The sequence below is a fragment of the Physeter macrocephalus genome, chromosome 9, assembly GCF_002837175.3.
Source record: "Physeter macrocephalus isolate SW-GA chromosome 9, ASM283717v5, whole genome shotgun sequence".
Lineage (NCBI taxonomy): Eukaryota > Metazoa > Chordata > Mammalia > Artiodactyla > Physeteridae > Physeter > Physeter macrocephalus.
Window position 1 is genome coordinate 18,191,560 of NC_041222.1, and position 21,183 is coordinate 18,212,742.

The following is a 21,183-nucleotide window of genomic DNA, read 5'->3' on the forward strand; positions in this document are numbered from 1 at the left end:
ATGCTTCTTTGATGGATAATTTGGGAATAAGTTCAGGAAGTTCCTTAAATTTATCCTTGATAAATTTCACGCTGTAAGATTCATTTAACCCATTTTTGCAAGTGCTTTCTTCAAGTCAGCTACCAGTTTGGCACCAAGAGATTTTGCAAGGGTATAGGATTTAGAATCAGAGAACCTTGAAATCAGAGTCTAGCTTGTCACTTAATGAGTTATTTGACCTTGGGTAATCCCCATTAACTACTCTTGCCTCAGTTTTCCCATCTGTAAATTAGAGCTAATGGTATTGACTCTAGAGAACTGGGGAACTCATTGAGAGAAGGACTTTTAAAACTGTATTCCTATTATCATGACATTCATAAATATTTCTGTTACCGACCTGCCTCTTTGGACGCTTTAATCAGTAGAAACTGCTAAGAGGCCAGATGAGAAATTCAGGCAAGTCTTTATTGGGACTCACGCTACAGCATGAGGGAAGTAAGAACAAGAAACAGGTGTCCTTGCTTGCTCTCCGAGGAGGGTGGGGCTGGTTCCTTAAATAGGGTGAGGGTAGGGGCTGATTGGTGGATGAGACGGAGGGGTGCCCGAGGTAGTCTGCCCACCCCCTCGGTGGTGCCGTGTGCAGGAATCATGTGTAGTACCCTGCTTTTGCTCTTGTCCCCTTTCATCCTGGAGACTCCCCGTTGGGTCACCTTTTCATGACCCCCCAGTACTTTTCTGTTTTGTGTTCCCAACTCCGGCTGGTAGAAGGACCAGTTGAGAGAGGAGCTGGGCTGAACCAAGTCCCTCCGGAGACCGCCTCATGGTAAGACCATCCCTTTGTTTCTCGTTTGTGACTTTAGTTTAAGTTTCTGTAGTTGGTACATGTTGAGTCTCGGTCAGTGAATTTAAAAGGATCTATGTTTTATGTGGTTTTGTCTATCCAACTTCTCCTGCGAGAATCTGCTGCAATCGTGGGCACGGGTCGAGCACTGAAGCCTTGAAATGCAAACACAGCCCACACTGCCTGAGACTCTGGCCTTGGGTTACTTGCTAGGACTTTAAAGAAGAGAGAAAAAAAAGAGGAGCTTGCCATTTCTCTCCCTGTGCCTTTAAAATGTAACTGTTCTGCCTGGGCTCTCAGGAACTTATCTGATCACTGTATTCCCTGCAGCTGAGGGAAAAAAGAGGAGGCCTTTTTAAACTACAGCAGGAAAACTATGAGATCTCTGGCTCTGTCTGTCTTTATGTAAAAAATTAATTTGCAAATGAGCTCTATTTAACGGGCTTGAAGGAAATTAAGCACTTGTATAAATTCTCAGAAATATAGAAGAAATTGGCCACATGAATTTATTAAATTAATATCTGCTCTTAAAGCTAGCTTGAACTTGTGAGTTGGATTAATACAGACATGCCTTTAGAGTCATCAGTATTAGATATCATACTCTTATTGTACCTAGGGTTACTGCAAGTCAGTAAGTGCATATTGTTTCTGTTATTTATCAACAAGGAAAATGACATGATGAAACTTTTCAGTAAATGTAACTGAGATAAGAGCTTTCAGGTGAACACTATAGGAATAATTATGTTTGGGGAATGTCTATCAAAGTAGTCTCTCCAGATTTTGGTTACTTGAAACTTTTAGTTTTGCTAAATTAAATGAAATGATAGGAATTTATTGACTATTCAGGTCATTTCAAGTAAGATAAAATACTGGAACATTAATTGCCAAGCAGCTTTCAGTTTACCTACTTTTGTCTTATGAGAAACTGAAGATGTTTGGGTTTATTAGACACATGTCTTATATCACACTGAGGAAAGAGGCTACTCCCTTTAAGGAATTTCAGATGGGCCTTTGAGGAGAAATTTCTAATCTAGGATCATCCCTGTGTTGATTAATAATCTAGGTCAGGGGCTCTTGCCGCCTGCTCAACCTCTGCGAGTGGCCCTTCTACCTTCCAGAGGGCTTTTCTAGTGCTTCAACCTGAATTCCCCATACAGCTGGGCCCGAGGCGTGGGGTACACTAAACTGCACAAACAGCACTTGCTTCACATGCCCCGGGATCGCCCCCCACCCCGCTTCCCGGAGGTATAACTACACCAGATATCCTACCTCTTAACTAGGCAAAGTATGTTACCAGCCCAGGTCCTTGGACTCTTTAATCAATAGAAATTGATGAGGTCAGGAGAGAAATTTAGGCAAGGCTTTACTGGGACAGGTGCTGCAGCATGAGGGAGCGAGAACAAGAAACAGGTGCCTTTGCTTGCTCCCCGAGGGAGGACGGGGCTGGTTCCTTAAAGGGGAGGGGAGGGGTGGATCCGTAGGTTGATGGGTTGGGCTGGAGGGAAGGCTTGGGGGGTCTGACGCTCCCTTGGTGGTGCACCAGGAACCTCCAAAATGGCAGATTGTTTGTGGCCCTTTTGTATCTTATTGTTCGTAATTGCCCTGACTGCTCATGCATGTAGTTATTTTTGGTCCCTCATAGTTTCTTTGTATTCTGTTGCTGGAGGAGAAGTCTGTCCAGGTGCAAACACTCTGGTAGAAGGTCCCAGGCCCCGTCTATCTCATTTCAAGCCTTGTTAACTATCCAAGAGCCTATCTAAAAGTCGAGAAAACAAATTATGACAATGTACACTTTCTTAGCTTTGACTTTTGTTCATATGCATTATGTTAATGTTACTAATGGAACCATTTTCTGCAAGGTCTCCAGCAATTTGCTTTTATTTCTTAGAAATGTTTAGTAATTGTTTACTAAGAAACTAGCAATGGAATATGAAATACCTATCCCTAAAACAAACAAACAAACAAAAAACCAAAAAAACCTATCCCTAGAAGTGCTTCTAGTGAGCTTTAGTATTTGCATAAAACTTCAGTAATACGGTCACCTGCGCAAAGTGTTAATAGGGGGTCATCACCTTCTGGAGATACAACCCTGGGCTGGGGCACACCAGGCAAAGAGTCTGATTTTATATGGCCTCTGTCTTTGGCATAGTCGGAGGCAAGGGTGATTTCTGCTTTTCAAGCTTCTTCTGGGGGCTCAGCTGCCAGCCCTTAGTTGGAAATATGAGAGACTAAAACAACAGAAAAAATAACTTTCATTCCTGATCCAGATCACAATTGTACCTCGATAATACTGATCTATGTAATCATCTGAACTACCACATTTTGGAGCCTTTTGCTAGCCTTGACTTTCAAAGTCATCCCAATCCTCCAGCATTTTACAGACTTCTCAGACTCTTCCACAACAGGCTTTGATCACTTTCATCTGCCTGAGACTTGCAGACTTGGCAGACTTCTGGACATGCCCTTTGCCTGTGCTGACACCGGATACCTGCCTAACCCTCAAGTCTCCCACAATTTTCTGGCCTACAGTGTGAGTTGTAAATCAAATTCTGCTGTTATCAGTGAGGAGAGAGCTGTGAACTATATTCTTGAAAGGCTCTACTAGGTCTTCAAGAGGAGGAAAGTTCATAATAAAATATTTTTCCTATGCTCAGGCAACAGAAGCCTACACAGCTGATTTAAATTGAATTGGAAGCTAATGGTGCAGGCAGTAAACCTTAGTGGTTAGGACAATGGACTTTGGAGTGAGACAGACCTGGGTTTGAATCCTAGCTCTTTGAATTTTTGGCATAATGTGGGAGCAAGATATTGTCTTCCTAAGTCTCAGTTTTATCATCTGTAAAATGGAGACAATAATGCCTATCTCATAGGGTAATTGTATTCCATGAAATAATGTATAATGTGTTTATCATAGTGCCTTGTGCATAATAAACACTTCATAAGTACCAGTTTCTATTTTGTAATTTTATGTGGCACCCCTTTTGCAAAATTCAGCCCAGCCCATCTGACCATACTAGTCCATACTCTTTCTACTGTATCAAGTGGCTTCAGTTTATGCCCTCAGACCTATCCGTTGGTTCACAAGATCTCTCTTCAGTTACAGACTGTCTACTGGATTTTTCATTTCAATGACGATATTTTTCATTTCTAGAAGTTCTAGTTTATTCTTTTAAAAGTAGCTATTTTTTCTGGGTGTCTCATTTTGGGGGGAGCTATTTGGTATACCTTTAAACTATTTAATATACTTGTTTTATTGTATCTATGAAATGGATTATCTGAGTTCTTTAGGGCTTAATTCTACCATTTTTGTTTGTGACGACACTCACGATAGATCAATTTTTGGATATGTTTCTACTTTGGATTGAGAGTTATCTTGAGAAGGTCTTTATCTGTGGAATCATGTTCATTTTTGATTGCAGATATTTGCCCATAAGAGTGGTGATATTTTCTTCTTATAGATGCTTCAGGGGTATTGGAAGTCTAGAACCTATTTTGTGTAATATTCCAGCTCGGTGGTTTCAGGATCATATGAGTGAAATCAATTAGGGCTTTAGATATACATGTGGTGCAAGTTGGTGGTTACAAACTTTTCCTAACTGCCAACTGTTTGAGGGAGACAAGGTTTCTTGTCATCTCTTTGGGGATAGGCAGATTATTTCTGGTTTATCCTTTTATTGTATGTGTTACTCTTCATAGATCCTGTTGTTCTGCAAGTGACTAAGTTCTGACTCTCCCCACCTTGCATAAGCACAAGATCTCATCTCTTATTACAGCATGGGCATTAAAACTAAAGCCCTGAGATTACTGAGAGTGACGGTGCCTGACCCTGGTCACTTCAAGGTAGCTTGCAGTATCAGCACACATGTCTACATCCTTGCTTTTGAGTTTCTTCTTCATTTCTGACCTCTGAGGATTTCTCTTTCTTATGATCTCAACTCATGCATCTAAATGAATGTTTGTTCATTTTATCTAGCATTTATAAACATTTGTGGAAGGAATTTTTTCAGAATATCTAGTGTGCATAATGTTGGAACCACAAGTCTTGTAATGGAAGAATTTCTCCCATTGTTCGAGACATCCCATCCTTAATGCTTTCTTTACTGTGAATGTCTCTACTACAAAGCTGGTGCTCATGGGAGCTGCCTGGCCCTGGGATTGTTTTTTAACAACTTGAGGGGTCTCTTTCAAGCCTCTGTGGGTTAACTATTTCCTGCCCATTAGGCATGAGTAATTTTTAAAGTGGTCTTTGTCATTTTGACTGAAACTATAAGGTATTAAGCAACATCCTAGATGATTTCCATTCCTCTCAATTTGTATGTTCCTGCTCTTGGCAACATTTCCCCCTAGAGAATAAGAGAAGTATCTGATTATATATGCACGTATTTCCTATGAAACCTTTACAGTATTGAAATCTGAAGAGCAGAGAGAGACCTGCATTTTCTGGGCCACATGAATCGTGGAAGGGAGACCCACTCTTACTGCTTTGGGTAACGACAACTAATTTCCCTTCAAGAAATGATTGGTCACCTCCATAGCTCAAGCCCACTACCTCACCAAAACCAAAAAATTAGAATAATTTGCCTGAGTGGGAAGTAAACACATATCAGTTCAAATACACACTGCCACCTTCCTCCACCACTTTTTATACCGAAATGAGCTTCAGATCTTCTCAATAAAAGTCCAGGTCTGTACAATCCAGACAGCCTCTCTTTGGCCTGGGAGATGTGTCTGTTTTGTTTCATATCACCTCATTCTGCAGTAAATTGTGACTTCTGGGGCACAGGGGCAGCACAATTACTGAGCTACTCTTTAAAGGGCTTAGGCTTCAAGAGTGAAGGAGCAAAATGTTTCCTGATTGGCAAGAAGCCACAGGATTATTTTAACTAAAGATATATGAGGCATGGAGGAAAGCACATCAACTTTTGGAATCAGTCAGAAATGAATTCCAGTCCCAGTTCTGTAACTCATGAACGGTGTGATACTTGACAAGCTACTAAGCCTCTTAGAATCAATTTGCAAGGCATAGGAAGCTAATATTTGTGAAAGGTCCAATTTAGGGGCAGCATAATATTGTGGAGAAGATCTTAGAACCATCCAGGTGTAGGTTCAGATTTGGCCTCTGCCATTTTCTTTTGTCTAAAATGAGGACAACAGTACCTCCTGCACAAAATTGTTGTAAGGATTAAAGTCAATGAGAAAATCTCTGTTAAGCAGTTGGTCCATGATGTGAGTTCCTTTCTTTGGTTAGACAGTCCTTGGTTCAGTACATACCAGTTCTGGTCCCTTGCTCCAGAATGAGGGACTGAGCGATTCGACTCAGTTCTATGCTTACGGTGCCCTCTGTGCGGGAGGAGGCCATTTGTTCAGTTTTTCGCTCAAGTTAAGATGCCCCTTTCATTCTCCTTCCTTCGATTTTTTTCCAGAGGGTTATTGGACGCTGGGAATGGCTGCAGGCCAGTAGGCTACTTCCTGCCGACCACCTGGCCCTCCCACAGAACTTTCTATCTTATAACCTCTGGGCCCAGGCAAAAGGCCACTGGCTTAGGCCTGGCCTTAGATTCCTGAGAGGCCTCTGGAATTTTCTGGAGACAGACTGGGCTGTGTCAGCAGCCCACAGCCTGGAACAGAATGAATAGAGGTATATGGCAGGCTGTTCCTTTGAGCCTTCCCCCTCCCTGAGGCTTGTGGTTTTAAAGCTTTAATTGCTGAGATCAGAGCCACTCTGTTTTAATGCAGTGCCAAAAAGGGCCATCCCAGCCTAGTGCAGGTGGTGGTGGCTCCTTCCAGGGGCCCTCAGCCTGGCCTAGAGCAGTGGTGGCTGCAGGGCCCTGGAGCCTCCTGTGGGGCTTGTGTTTCCCTTCCTATTAAATCCTCTCTGTGCTCAGAAGGCCACTCCACCTACCCATCTCTCCAGCTTTGCCTCTGGTGTCTTTAAAAGCGTCAGTGTTTCCTCAAATTAAGAGACCCAGCTGCTCGAGGCCCTTTGTTCAGTGTCTCTGGGATGACCTTTCAGATGATTTGTCCGCACTTGCAGGGGCTGAGCTTTGCTGGTATTTAGACTCCGAGTTTCCTTGGCTAATCGGAATTTATTATCCTCTTTGTGAGGGGACTATGAGGTTCTTTCTGTCCAGGGAGGGCTGTCTTCTGGGTGAGTGATACATGGGCTGGCCCTGGCTCCCTAATCCTGGCAAGCCCCGTTTCCAGGCTGTGTCTCCATGGGCCCCAGAGACTCTGTGTGTGTGTGCGCGCGCGCGTGCGCACACACGCTCACTTGGTCATGGAAAATAAGATCTCAGGATTGTTCTGGGATAAAGGAATCAGATTAGAGTTGAAGGAACATGGAGTCTTCTTGGCTTCACTTTAACAGCTTTGCTAGAGCTGCTTAATTATTCTTGCAGATCTGAGTAAGTCTTGCTGATGGAATTTTTATTGTAGTGAAATATACATAAAATTTACCATTTTAGTCATTTTTAAGTGGACAGTTCAGTGTCAGTAAGTACCTTCACATTGTTGTGCAGTCATCACCTCCATCTGTCTCCAGAACTTTTCCATCTTCCCAAACGGAAACTCTGTACCCATTAAGCACTAACTCCCCATTCCCCATTCCTCCAGCCCCAGAAAATCACAATTCTACCTTCTGTCCTATGAATTTGATTACTTGAGTTATCTCATATAAGTGGAATCATACAGTATTTGTCGAATACTACTCCATTGAACAGGTATGCACGTATTGTTTATCCAGTCACCCATTGATAGACATTGGGTTGTTTTCACCTTTCGGCTATTGTGAATAATGTTGCAAAGACCATCTGTGTACAAATATCTGTTCAGGTCAACTACTTTCAGTTCTTTTGGGTGTATACCTAGAAGTGGAATTGCTGGAGCATATGGTAATCATATGTTTAATTTTTTGAGGAGTTGCTATGAGGTTTTCCACAGCGGCTGTACCATTACTTCCTGTCTTGTTTTTTTTTTTTTTTTTTTTTTTTTTTTTGTGGTATGCGGGCCTCACACTGCTGCGGCCTCTCCCGTTGCGGAGCACAGGCTCCGGACGCGCAGGCTCAGCGGCCATGGCTCACGGGCCCAGCCGCTCCGCGGCATGTGGGATCCTCCCAGACCGGGGCGCGAACCCGGCCCCCCTGCATCGGCAGGCGGACGCGCAACCACCGCGCCACCAGGGAAGCCCTTGTTTTTTATAGTAGCTATCCTACTGGGTGTGTGGTGTATGTTCATTGAACTTTGAGGGTGATAAAAACGAGAACTGCCATGTTGATCATTTATTAAATTCATACTATGTACTAAATATTTAACACAAATCATCTCACTGAATCTTCAAGACAATCCTGTGTGGTTTGTTGTTATTTCTATTTTACAGAAGGGCAAACTAAAACTCAGAAAAGTTATGTAACTTGCTCAAAGTCAAACAACTGAAAATGGGCAAAGCAGGGAGTCCAATGCAGGGGTCAGGGTCCCATGTCCATGCTCTTTCCACTAGACAGCTTGTCTTCTAACCACTTAGTCGTGCTTAGGTGAAAACTTAGGATTTCCCCCACTGCCAGTGGACAGCTAATTACAGAAGGCTTCAAAATGTAAAGCAAAGACTTTCCATAAATGTGGGGAATTGGGATGTTGGCAGGTTTTCTGGGAAAATGTCTCCCCCTCCCATCCACACAGTGAAAATATAGTCACCCAGGAAGCATTCCAAGCCTGCCTTGAACCCTTACTAGGTGTGACATTGCTGTTCTGGATGCTAAGGCCCTTCCTTCAGGGAGCACACCGTCTAGTTGGGGAAACACCTCCTAGGGTAATCATGGTACAGGGCACTGTGAGCTGGGGCAGAGGAGGTAACTACAGAACAGTGTGCAGGGTGTTGTGACTAGGGAATACAGAGAGGGTCTTAGGAGCACAGATGATGAGAGTAATCGACTCCATCCTTCAGCATGAGGACCAGGAAAGGATTCATATCAGAATCATCACTGGAATTGAATGCTGAAGGCTGAGCTACAACATGATAGTTGGAAGCATGGTGACAACAGAGGGCAAAGGTATTTTGTGCATAAGAACAAAGGCTCAGAGGATGGAGAGAATGGTCCATGTGAAGTGGTGCAAATATTTCAGTACATCTATAGCATAAGAGACATGTTAAGGAGTGGCAGAAATAGGATTGGAGATATAGATACGGGCTATCTCATTGAAGAGCCTTATCTAACAAAATGTTTCCATTGGTCTTGTAGTTGATGGAGAGGCATGGAAAATCTGTTTTAAACATGACAGTGACCTGGTCAAATTTGTGTGTTAGAAAATCACTTTTACACAACCTGAGGTGAGTTGGAAGGTGAGATCTGAGGCTAGCAGTAGGGAGACTAAAGCATAATAATAGCTTACATAAATTAACTGCTTGCTATGTGATTGCACTGTACAAAAACATTACATGCATTACGCATTCAGTTTCCATAACAACTCTGTGAAAAATGTATTATCCCATTTTACAGATGGGGAAACTGAGGTTAAATAACTTGTAGAAGGTCACATTGCACTAAGGGTGTGGCTAACATCTTAATCAGAGCTGTCTTGGTTCACAGCCCAAGGAAGAAATGGTCCCTGAAATTAGGGCTGCCATTTAGGAAGAAAAAGCTGACTGATACCCCAGGTATTTAGAAGGTGGAAATAACTGAAAAGGATACTGACTAGATTTTCTAGGGAAGAAAGGAGAATGAGGTGTCAGTGAAGAGTCTTTGGTGTCTAGTTTGGAGGACTGTGTGTTTGGCTATGACTTCTACTCAGAGGAGAAGCATAGGAGGGTGGAGGAAAAAGATGGTGGGCTCTTTTCTGGATGGGTTGTAAAGCCCATAGAAATCAAATGTTGATCAAAGATATCTTTTGAAAAATGAATTTATGTCATTATCATTAGTGATGAATCTTCCCTTGAGATGCCAGTGACAGTTGCACACATATGTAATATACAAATAAATTAGTGAGTATATAGTTATTGGAGGTGCATTCAAATTTTTTTACTGATATAGATGAATGATTAAAAAAAAGTTTGGGAATTGGGAGTATGGTATTAACAGAAGCATACTACCATACATAAAATAGATAAACAACAAGGATTTACTGTATAACACAGGGAACTATATTCGATATCAAATAAACTACAATGGAAAATAATCTTAAAAAAGAATATAGATATATACACATATGTATAACCAAATCACTCTGCTGTACACCTGAAACTAATAAAATATTGTAAATCAACTATACTGCAATTAAAATTTTAAAAAAAACCTAAAGAAGTTTGGAAACTACTAATTTTATAATAGATTCATAGAAATCAAGATTAAAAGTATATTCAATACCAAAGCATTGCCTAAAACATGCAGACAATATTTTTGTGATGTATGGTTTTCTTGACCACCTGATTCCACTTATAAAAAGTCTGTGTTCTATTATTTGTTAGTATATTTATTAGTTACATATATTCAAAACTGGTGAATCTATTCCACCCTCTTAGTCCTCACTCCTAATATGTTATTTCAATCCCTGGTCACATTTTATTAATTTTAATTTATCTTGTTTTAGAATTAACCCTGCAAAACTATTCTCTGTAGAGTCTTTGGACAATGTCATTTCATTGTTTAAAATCTGTCAGTGGTTCCATATTGCCCATATGGCACTCAAAGTCTTGGTCACCTGTGTCTTTTCCTTTTCTCTCACTGTCAGCTACAATGAGATATTTATGGAGATACAAGCAAGCCCTGCCACTTTCCAGTACTGTGTTTTTCACTCCCAACATACCCATATTCTTTCTTTTTTATTGATCTAGAAACCACCTATTTATCCATCCAAACCTTATTCTTGTCTCCTCTAAGAACTCCCCTCCAGACCCCAGCAGGGGTGTCATTTCCCCTATGTCTACAATATACCAAATACATACCTGTTTAACACTGTAATAAACTTATGGGTTACCAGGGGATAAGGGGGGGAGGGATAAACTGGGAGATTGGGATCTGACATATACACACTACTATATATAAAATAGATAACTAATAAGAACCTGTTGTATAGCACAGGGAACCATGGCCGCTGAGCCTGCGCGTCCGGAGCCTGTGCTCCGCAACGGGAGAGGCCACAACGGTGAGAGGCCCGCGTACAGCGCAAAAAAAAAAAAAAAAAAAGTGGATATATGTATATAACTGATTCACTCTGCTGTACACCTGAAACTAACACAACATTGTAAATCAACTATACTCCAATAAAAATTTAAAAATATATTTGATGTGTCTGTTTCATGCCATAGACTGTGAGCTCCTTAAGGGTAAGGACTTGATTTGTATAGCTGTGTAGTCTCTCACCATCCCTTATAATATACCAAATACAAGAAAGGCTTCAACAGGTGTTGGTGTGCTAAATGAATGAATGATTATTGTCAGAATTACATAAGTTGATATGTATAAAGCCCTTAAAGAGTGCCCAAACCATAACTGGTGTTACGCAAGTATTTGCTACTACTATTTTTCTCCTGTGTAATCTTTCAATATTTCTTTCCAATTGGTTTTGTCATCCAAGTAGATCCAAGGAAAGAAACATGGCTTCACATTACTTCATAAAACCTCCTCTAAGCACTTAGTTAACTTCTCACACATTCATCAAGCATTTGTGATCCCCACTGTCCAAATTTCTGCCGATTTTCTTCCTAACCATGTGTGGTGGAGCCCTCTGAGTATATTCTAATACCCCACCCGTCTGTAGCATAGATGTATTTACTTTCTTTTCCCCACCAACATTCTCCAATCCCTCTCACTTTTCTAGCTTTTGCGATGGTGCTTTCCATCTCTCTTGAATCTCAGGGATTCTTTACAATACCATTAATCTTTATTGCAAAAGACGGCCACATTCTTTTGGTATGGATTTATCTTTGCGGATTTTGCCCCAGATAAATAAATAAAATGGAACACCACACTTCTGGAACTGAACATGGAAGGTTGTTTTTCTTTTGTGAGGCTGAACATTTATTTATTTATTATTATTTCTTTTCTAAATATGGAACGTTTCACGAATTTGCATGTCATCCTTGAGCAGGGGCCATGCTAATCTCCTCTGTATCGTTCCAATTTTAGTATGTGTGCTGCCGAAGGAAGCACGAGGCTGAACATTTATTGATGAATCCATATTGTACTGACAGCAACTTCTTCAATAATTTCACGCGTTGTATAGCAGTTGGTAATAGTGCATGCATGCGGGCAGGGAGAACTATGCGAATATCAATAATAATTATGCTTGGTGTATGCAGATTCCACTAGGTATTCTCAGAAATTAATCTTCCAAATTACTTTTGCACAATTCAGGAAAATTGAAATGTGCATTTATATAATTGTAGAAAAATTTTCAAGCAATCTCCTCTCATTTAAGTCATCCAGTTAAGGTGCTGTTACAAACAAAAGGATCGTAGATATGTCAGACACAGCAGCCATACGGTCAAAACAGAATTATAGAGATCATGAGAGTTACGCTTTGTTTGTAGACAATTTACCAGGGATGACATTGTTTGGATTGTTTTGTTTGGTTGGACAATTTATTACTAATATTCCTCAAAAGTCATTACTAAAAAGCATTGTTTCACTTGTTCATGTGCTCATTTATCTATTCTTCATGTGTGAATATCTCCATTTATCAACCCATCCACCCATCAAGTGCATGTTTATTAAGCATGACTCTGCATCAGGGCCTGAGCTAAGTTAAATTATAGGAGTAGAAAAACTTTTTGACTTGGGCCTCCACCCTAATGTGGGGCACAAATTTACTTAGTTTGGGGTCTTTAAATTTCCTCCATGAGTTTAATATCAACTGTAACTTTGTATGAAAGCTAGATTTTGTGGGGGGGGGCAATAATTAGTGCATTACATAAAGTACTTTTAGTGTCTTCTTTTGCTTTCATGTAGTTTTAAGTAATCAAATTATGACCAGGGATTTAAATGCTGAAGATGACCCTAGGTTTCTCTGACTTCCTTGAATACTTGAAATAAGGTTCTCAGGGAGAAATAGCATTGAATTAGTGGGTAAAGGATAGAAAGATACGGTAGCCCTGTGCTCAAGAAGCTGCTATCTCCTAGACATGGGGGACAAAGAACAATAAGCCTATTATTATTATTATTATTTTTTTTTTTTTTGCGGTAAGCGGACCTCTCACTGTTGTGGCCTCTCCCGTTGCGGAGCACAGGAATATCTGATTGTGTTCCTCATCTCCCATTATCCTCCAGGTGAGTCTGATCACCTTGGCCTGCCTTCAGCGAGAATCCTTAACAGAATCTGAACAGTCAGTTTAGCTAAAATCACCCCCTACTTCTAATGTTTCCTCTCAGTAATTTTCCATCCACTGACCTCCACCCTGCTCCTGGGTTATAAATTTCTCACTTTTCCTTATATTCGGAGTTGAGTACAATCTCTCTTCCCCTGAACAAACCCCACTACAATGGCCCTACACCTATCACGATGGTGTGATGGAGATGTTTTCAGGAGGTTCTTTTTTTTTTTTTTTTTTTTTTTTTTTGTGTGCTAGGCGGGCCTCTCGCTGTTGTGGCCTCTCCCGTTGCGGAGCACAGGCTCCGGACGCGCAGGCTCAGCGGCCATGGCTCACGGGCCCAGCCGCTCCGCGGCATGTGGGATCTTCCCGGACCGGGGCACGAACCCGTGTCCCCTGCATCGGCAGGCTGATTCTCAACCACTGCGCCACCAGGGAAGCCCAGGAGGTTCTTGAGTTGTGGCGTGGGAATGGGTTTCACAAAGAAGGTGGTGAAGACAGCTTTGGAAGAGGGATGCTCCAAAGCTTTCAATCTTGGCTCAACAGTTATGACTGAGGTCTTCATGATTAGCCTCATCTGTAAAATGGGGATGGGGACACCAGCCTCAAAGATTTTGGGGAGGATTTCGCTTATGTTTGCCAAGTGCTTATCAAGTTATATTAAGTAGGGAATCCTAGTAGGGGAGATGGTCTAGGGCAAAGAAGGCACAGAAGCAGGAGGAAGAAAGACATATTTGGAGACTGGTGGTAAGGCCAGTTTGCCTAAAACTTGGGGTTCTTCTGTAGAGAACAAGAGGCAGTAACTGCAAATTTGCCGTTTGTCTGTTTAGTGACCTTGAATTGGTGACTTAACTGTCTGGATTTTTAATTGCTTATCTCTAAAATGGGTCAAGAAAACATGCTGCCCCCAGTGGTGGGAGGGAAGGTGCAGAAATGTTGTCTGCAAGGAAGGCCTTTGTGTTTCTCTTCTGACTGATGTTCTCTATTCATCTGACTGTTTCTTACCAGTTGCTGCCCAGGGGTGAATTCCTGGTAAAGATAAACACTTCTTTGGCCATATGTCCTAAATCAGCTACGTTGTTCCTCATAATGAACACACTTCTGATCCAGAAGATGGGTTCCAAATATCCTCATTGTTTGTATTGTGATATTTATTATAAGCCAGTATGGCATTCTAATTTGTTGATTTTTTTTTAAGAGCAACACTGAAACTATTCCTTCAGCTAAATTGAAACTATTCCTTCAGTCAATCTTATCATTGACTCATTTGGTGGAAACAATTTTCTCGTCCTAATTGGTGAGATCTGGGTTCTTAGATCAGACAATTTATTGCTGTGTTTTCCTACATTTTGGAGTGCTGGTTAGTTTTTCTTCTCTGGTCTCCCATGACTACATCTGCGGTCCTACAAATGGCACACTGATTATAGAAGTCAAAACAGGTAGAATGGTAGAGACTTCTTGTGAGAAACACAGAGAGCGAGGACAGCGTCTTTCTCATCTCCCAATTATTCATTCAACACTCACCAGGTACCTGCTAGGTGGCTGGTGCTGTGTAGGAGCCAAAAGAAAGCTCAAAGAGATATCATCTGTACCTTCAAGGGACTTGCCAGTTGTGGGGACGGTGGTTAATAACACCAATAGCCAATTTTTTAATGAAGAAGTTCAGTTGCTCCAGAAGCATTGGGGCGGGATGACCAATTCAGCCTGCTGGGAGAGCTGGGAAGGCCTCACAGAGGAGGTGATGTTAGACTGAACCACAAACACGAGAAAGAAAAGAGATGAAGGGCCTTCCAGGCAGATGAATTATCACTTCAGAGAAAGGTCAGGCCAAAGAAAGGTATAAAGCTCTAAGGGGTTCAGAGAAGGGAAACAGCATTTCATAAAGGGGACAAAAGAGACACTTCAAGGAAGAAGCGGTATTTAAAATGGGCCATGATATTTCACAAGGCACGGAAGGGGCTACCGAGAGCATTTCCAATAGCGGGAATAGCATGAACAGTGGTGTGGAAGTGGGAAAGTTCACGGGGGCATTTAGGGAACATGGAGAGCTCAAGTATGCTTAGAATGTAGGCTGGGTATAGTTAAGACTGGAAAGGTCAGGTGCAGTTGGATGATGGAGAGTGCCCAGTGTTGATGAGAGGGCTGGGGGCCTAATTCTGTTATATGGTAGGAGTCACCAAAACTTTGATTTGGGGAAATGAAAGCCCATTCAGTTTAATTCTACCAATATTTTCTGAGCTTTTGCTCTGAACCAGGTATTTTGATAGGATCTAAAGACGCAACATGAATCAGGCATGTTTCCTGACCTCTTGAATCTCCCATTAAACTATATCTATGTATGTCTATACCTGCTCTTATACCTGTGACTATATCTCCATCCATCTCAGTCTGCATCTGTATCCAGATCTATAGCTATGGAGAGATGAACCCGATGGTGGTGTGTAGAATGTTTTGAAGCAGAGGAGGTGAGATGGGGGTGGTGAGTAAGCATCAGACATTCAAGTGAGAAGACCCTGCAATAGTCCGGATGGGAAGGCGTGAACATGAAGACCGTGCAGCATAGCAAGAAGAGCTCTGTCTTTGGAGCCCAAGGAACTTGGACTTGAATCCAGGCTATATTGTGAACTCTCATTCAGAATTTCTCCAAGGAACTTCCTCAGCCTCATTCTTTTCATCTATAAAACAAGATCATGACATTTACCTTTGAGGAGGGATGAGAAGATTAAAGATGATGTAGTGAGCGCGTGGCACTGGCTAGCATCAGGGGTTGGCAGTGATGATATCTGTGGTAGAGAGGCTGCAGTGGCTTTGGAGTGCGACTCCTACTCAGAAAGAAGTGGATATGTTATCCCAGGAATAGAGGCAGATTTGGTGGCTCCCGGCAGGGAATAATGATGTGGCTTTGACTCAGCCCACCCTTGGACCTCTATGTTCACCTTCCCAGGTAAGGAGCACAGATATTCCTTGCTTGGCTGGCAGAGCCAGGCTCAGCTTGGGAGGCCCTCTCGCGGGCTGCTCTTCCCATGTCCCCAATGAACCCACGGACTCCAGAGCGTCTGTGAGGCCCTGGCAGTGAACGGGGCTGCAGGTCGGTCCATCTCCAGCAAACGTTTACAGTGGCTCAGTGCTTGTTGCTTCTGTTCTGACACACAGGAAGCTGAGAGCCAGGCCTGCGAGTGGTAGCCAAGAGCGTATGCTGCCAGCGTGGCAGGCAGGAGCTGCAGAGGCCCCGGGCAAGAGTGAGGGTTTCTTCTAGCTGCGGGGAGTCTCCTCCGCTGTCAGCCTCACAGCTGTGGCTGCAGCTTCTCCCGGGAGTTCAACTGAAGTCTTGAAGGAGCGGGACTGTCTCTCGGTTCCTGGCTCTTCCTGGCTGACGTCAGGTGGCTTCCAGGGGTGACAGTGCCCCTGTGAACCAGGGGGAAGCTGCAACAGAGTGAGGAAACATGACAGAATATTTCCAAAGGCAGATCCTCCTGGGGGTTCTTGTGTGTCCAGGACTGAGACTCACCTCTGTGATCATTAGCATTTGTTAGCAGTTGGGTGCTAGTAGAGGTTGAACAGTCAGCTCTCTGGAGGTAGAACGGAGAGAGGTAGGGAGGAAGGAAGGGGGAGAGGGGACGAGAGGGAGGGAAGGAGGGAAGAAAAGGAAAGCTCTTTTCCAAGGTATAAAACCTTCCACCACAGGAAATGTTAAGGTATCAACAGGATCCCGCTGAAGGTGAAGTTGAAAAAAGATGCTCAGTAGCTCATCATTATGTGGTATTTTCACCATTGATACATGAGATACAAATAACCTCAAAAGCAGAGAGAAATAGTAATCAGGAAGTGAGGAATTTTGAGTACTTACTATCTTTGTTCTTAATATAATTTATTTCCTTATAATTTTATATAATTTAATTTTTAATAATGGCTCAGTTTAACAACTGGCTCACAAAATTCCTGATTTTTTTTTTTTTTTTTAAGAGCTTCTCTGTTTTACCTTCTCTGGAGAATAATAACTCTCCTGTCTCGTGCTTTCATTTGAGAAGAAAAATTGCCTGGCTGATTGGTGTATTGTAGGGGATCTGGGGATCGGATTTTTGTTTTTTTTTTTTAATTTATTGAAGTAAAATTCACGTAACATAAAATGAGCCATTTTAAAGCGAACGATTCAGTGGCATTTAGTACATTCACAAGGTTGCGCAACCACGACCTCTATCTAGTTCCAAAACATTTCAATCACCCCAAAATAAAACCCTCGTGTTTGTTTCCTTGGGCTGCCATCACAAAGTATCAGGAGTCCGGGTGTCTTAAACAACAAAAAGTTACTTTCTCAAGGTTCTGGAAGTTAGAAGTCTGAGATGAAGGTGTCAGCAGGATTGGTTTCCACTGAGGGCTGTGAGGGAAGAGTCTGCTTCAGGCCTCTCTCCTTAGCTGTAGACGGCCATGTTCTTCCTGTGTCTTCTCAATGCTCTTTCCCTCTGTCCGTATCTGTGTCCAAATTTCCTTTTCCCATAATGACACCAGGCATATCGGATTAGGGTCCACCTTGATAACCTCATTTTAACTTAATTACCTCTTTATAGACCCTCTCTCCAAATACAGTTACATTCTGCCCTACGGGAGGCTCGGACTTCAATATATGAATTTGAGGGGGTCACAATTCACCCCATAACAACTCTATGCCCATTAAGCAGTTTCTCTCTGTACCATGCCCTGCCCCTCCCAACCCCCAGGCCCTGGCAACCAATAATCTGCATTCTGTCTCTCAAATTTAACATATTCTGGATATTTCATATAAATGAAATCATACAATATGTGACCTTTTATGTCTGGCTTCTTTCACTCAGTGTAACGTTCTCACTTCCATGGGAGTGTGGGGCTCACAGGAATATCATTACTCATATGTATTCTGGTTTTAGAAAAATGAGAACCAGTGGTCTAAAAAGCTACCAAGAACAACTGCTCCAAAGTTCAGGGATTCTCTTGGCGTCCACAAAACTGACTGATATTTGGCAGATAATCTTGCCTCCTTTTTATGAAACTAGAGGCAAGAAGACTGGTCCAGAGATCACTGAAATAGCTGAGGCAAGACAGTTTTAAGGCATGGACTAGGGAAAGGACAGTGTGAATGAAGAGAAGATTGATCAAAGTGATCAGAAAATGCAAATCATTCCCCGAAGCTTAAGTATTACATATTTGAAAGTATAGGAAAGTATAAAGACAACTAAATATTACTTGTGATGTTACAACTCAGTGATAAATACTGTAAACATTTTGACATACCTATGTTTTTATCAAAGAAAAACAAATACAAACAAAAGTGCACAAGTGATGTAATTTTAGAAAGTGAACATACCCATGTATCCACCATCCAGATCATGATGTGTAACATTGCCAGTACCCTAGAACCCTCTCCCATGCCTCTCCTACCAAAGGTAATAATTACTAGGTGTTGCCTATTTTTGAGCTTTCTATAAAGAGAATCATTTTATGTTGTTTTTCCTTTTTTGGCATTTTTTTCCTTACATTCCGTGAAGTTGATCTATGTAGTTATGTGAAATACTTGTGCTTTCATTTTCCTCCTATTGTATAAATACACCACAGATCATTAACTGATCTTATGATTGATGGGCATTTGGGATATTATAGGATTCTTGCCAGAAACATTCTTGGTTTTGTCTTTAGTGCTCATGTGTACACCACATACTGACACATCTGTATCTGGTAGGATAAGTCCACCTGAGTTTTTCTCCTTATGCTGAGTACACATCTAGGGGTGGCATTGCTGGTCATAAAGTTTGTATGCTCAGGGTTGGGAAATCCATCAAAGAGTTTTCCACAGCTGTTGTACCACTTTACACTCTTACCAACAGTATATGAGGGTTCAGGTTATTTCACATCCTCACTAATAGTTGGTAATGTCAGTTAACTTCACCATGCTGGTTGATTAGTGGTACAAAATTGGACTTTTAGTTTCCATTTCCCTTATGATTTATGATGGTGAGTTTTTCATATGCTTTTTCACCATTTGAAATCTTCTTTTGAGAAGTTCCTGATTGTCTTTTGCGTAGTTTGTTTTTTTAATAGGGTCCTTTCTTTTTCTTATTATTTGGTAAAAATTCTTTATATATTCTAGATATGAGTCCTTTATCATAGGTACATTACAAGATTTACATATCATATATATTGTATATATCTTTTATATCTACAAAGATTGATTGTAAGTATGTTTCCCATTCTGAAACTTGTCTTTTCATGAGCAGAAGTTACAAATTGTACTATTGTCCAATTTATCAATTTTTTCGTTTATGTGTCCAGTTTTAAAAATTTACCTACCACATGAAAATAGTCTACATTATTGTCTAAAAGTTTTATTGCTTCAGCTTTCATATTAAGCCTATGATCTGTCTAGAACTGATCATTATGGTACAAGGTAGAAGTCAAGTTTCGTTATCCTTATGAATGTCCAGTTGATCCAGCACCATTTATGGAGCAGACCGTATGTTTCCTTGACTATGGCACCTTTATGTCATAAATCAAGAGATTGTATATGTGTGGTACTGTTTCTAAATTCTTTACTCTATTCCCTTCATCTATCTTTCTACCCTTAATACTAATAATATATTGTCTTATAGCTCTATAAAGAAGTATTGATATCTAGTAGAATAAATCCTTTAAAGTTTTTCTTCAGGATTATTTTTGCTAGTCCCAGCTATCTCCATTTCCAACGAAACTTTAGATTGATTTTGTCAATTTCTTCAAGACTTGCTGGGACTTCACTAAAAACTAGCTTGTTTTTGTTTTTTGTTTTAAAACTCATGAGCACGTTTTGAATTTTAGCAAATGTTTCTTCTGCATTATATTGAGATAATGATATGGTTATTATCCTGATAGTGAACTGTGTATATTGTTATTTGAAAATTATACCGACCTTGCATTCCTGAAACAAACCCAGTTTGATCATGATGCACTAGTCTTTTTATATAAATTTGCTAATCTTTTGTTTGGTGTTTTTGCATATATGCTCATAAGAGAAATAGCCCTGTAATTTTACTTTCTTATAATGTTTTTATAAGATTTTGTGTCAGAATTATGCTGGACTCATAATGACTTGGAAGTATTTCCTCTATTTTCTAGTCTCTGAATTCTTAAAATATAAGATTGTGTTCTTCCTTAAATATTTGTAAAAATACACAAATGAAGTCACTTGGCTCTGGAGAAGTCCCTATAGGAAGGACTTTTTTATACATTCAATTTTTTAATAGACGTATAGGCTATTCAGTTTTTTAAAATTTTATTGGAATATAGTTGATTTACAATGTTGTGTTAGTTTCAGGTGTACAGCAAAGTGAATCAGTTATACATATACATATATCCACTCTTTTTTTTTTTTTTTTTAGATACTTTTCCCATATAGGCCATTACAGGGTATTGAGTAGAGTTCCCTGTGCTATACAGCAGGTTCTTATTAGTTACCTATTTTATATATAGCAGTGTGTATATGTCAATCTCAATCTCCCAATTTATCTCCCCCCTCTCCCCAACTGGTTAAAAAACACTTTCCTTAATGCATATCCAATGGTTTTAGTTGGAATTGGTTTTCTTGCCCATGTTGGAGAGTTTTCTCTTGCTAAGGAAATTATCCCATTTACAGTTATATTCATAATTGTCCTGTTTTGTTTTACTTCTGTTATCTTGATTTATATTTTTATTCTAATAATTTTTTTCTATACTATGCATATATGTAGAATATCTTTTACTCTATTTTTATCTAATAATTTAGAAGTTTTAGAGCAAAATTCACATGACACTTCTGAAATTTCTGTCTGGGATTGGGCCATTCTGGGTTATGTTCACAGATTGCTGGGGTGTAAGTTCACTTTTCTCTAATGTTAGGGATACTTATGTAGAAACACTTGAACATCTGTGTCCATTTTTTTAAATTACTTTTTTTTTTTTTTTTTTGTGGGATGCGGGCCTCCCTCCGCTGCGGCCTCTCCCGTTGCGGGGCACAGGCTCCGGACGCGCAGGCCCAGCAGCCATGGCTCACGGGCCCAGCCGCTCCGCGGCATGTGGGACCCTC

General features: G+C 41.0%; 1 long non-coding RNA gene and 1 other non-coding gene across 3 annotated transcripts in view; one reads left to right on the top strand and one right to left on the bottom strand.

Annotated features, from left to right (window-relative positions):
* The first annotated feature begins 598 nt into the window (after nucleotides 1–598).
* Nucleotides 599–21,183, top strand: part of LOC114486853 (uncharacterized) — a 170,833-nt gene continuing 150,248 nt past the window's right edge. For both annotated transcript variants that reach the window (XR_008618184.1, XR_003681166.2), the window contains exon 1: nucleotides 599–802. This is a non-coding gene — a long non-coding RNA (uncharacterized lncRNA). The remainder of the gene's footprint in view (nucleotides 803–21,183) is intronic.
* LOC112065555 (U6 spliceosomal RNA) lies at nucleotides 11,855–11,961 on the bottom strand. Its single transcript, XR_002892097.1, has one exon. It is a non-coding gene; the product is annotated as a U6 spliceosomal RNA (small nuclear RNA).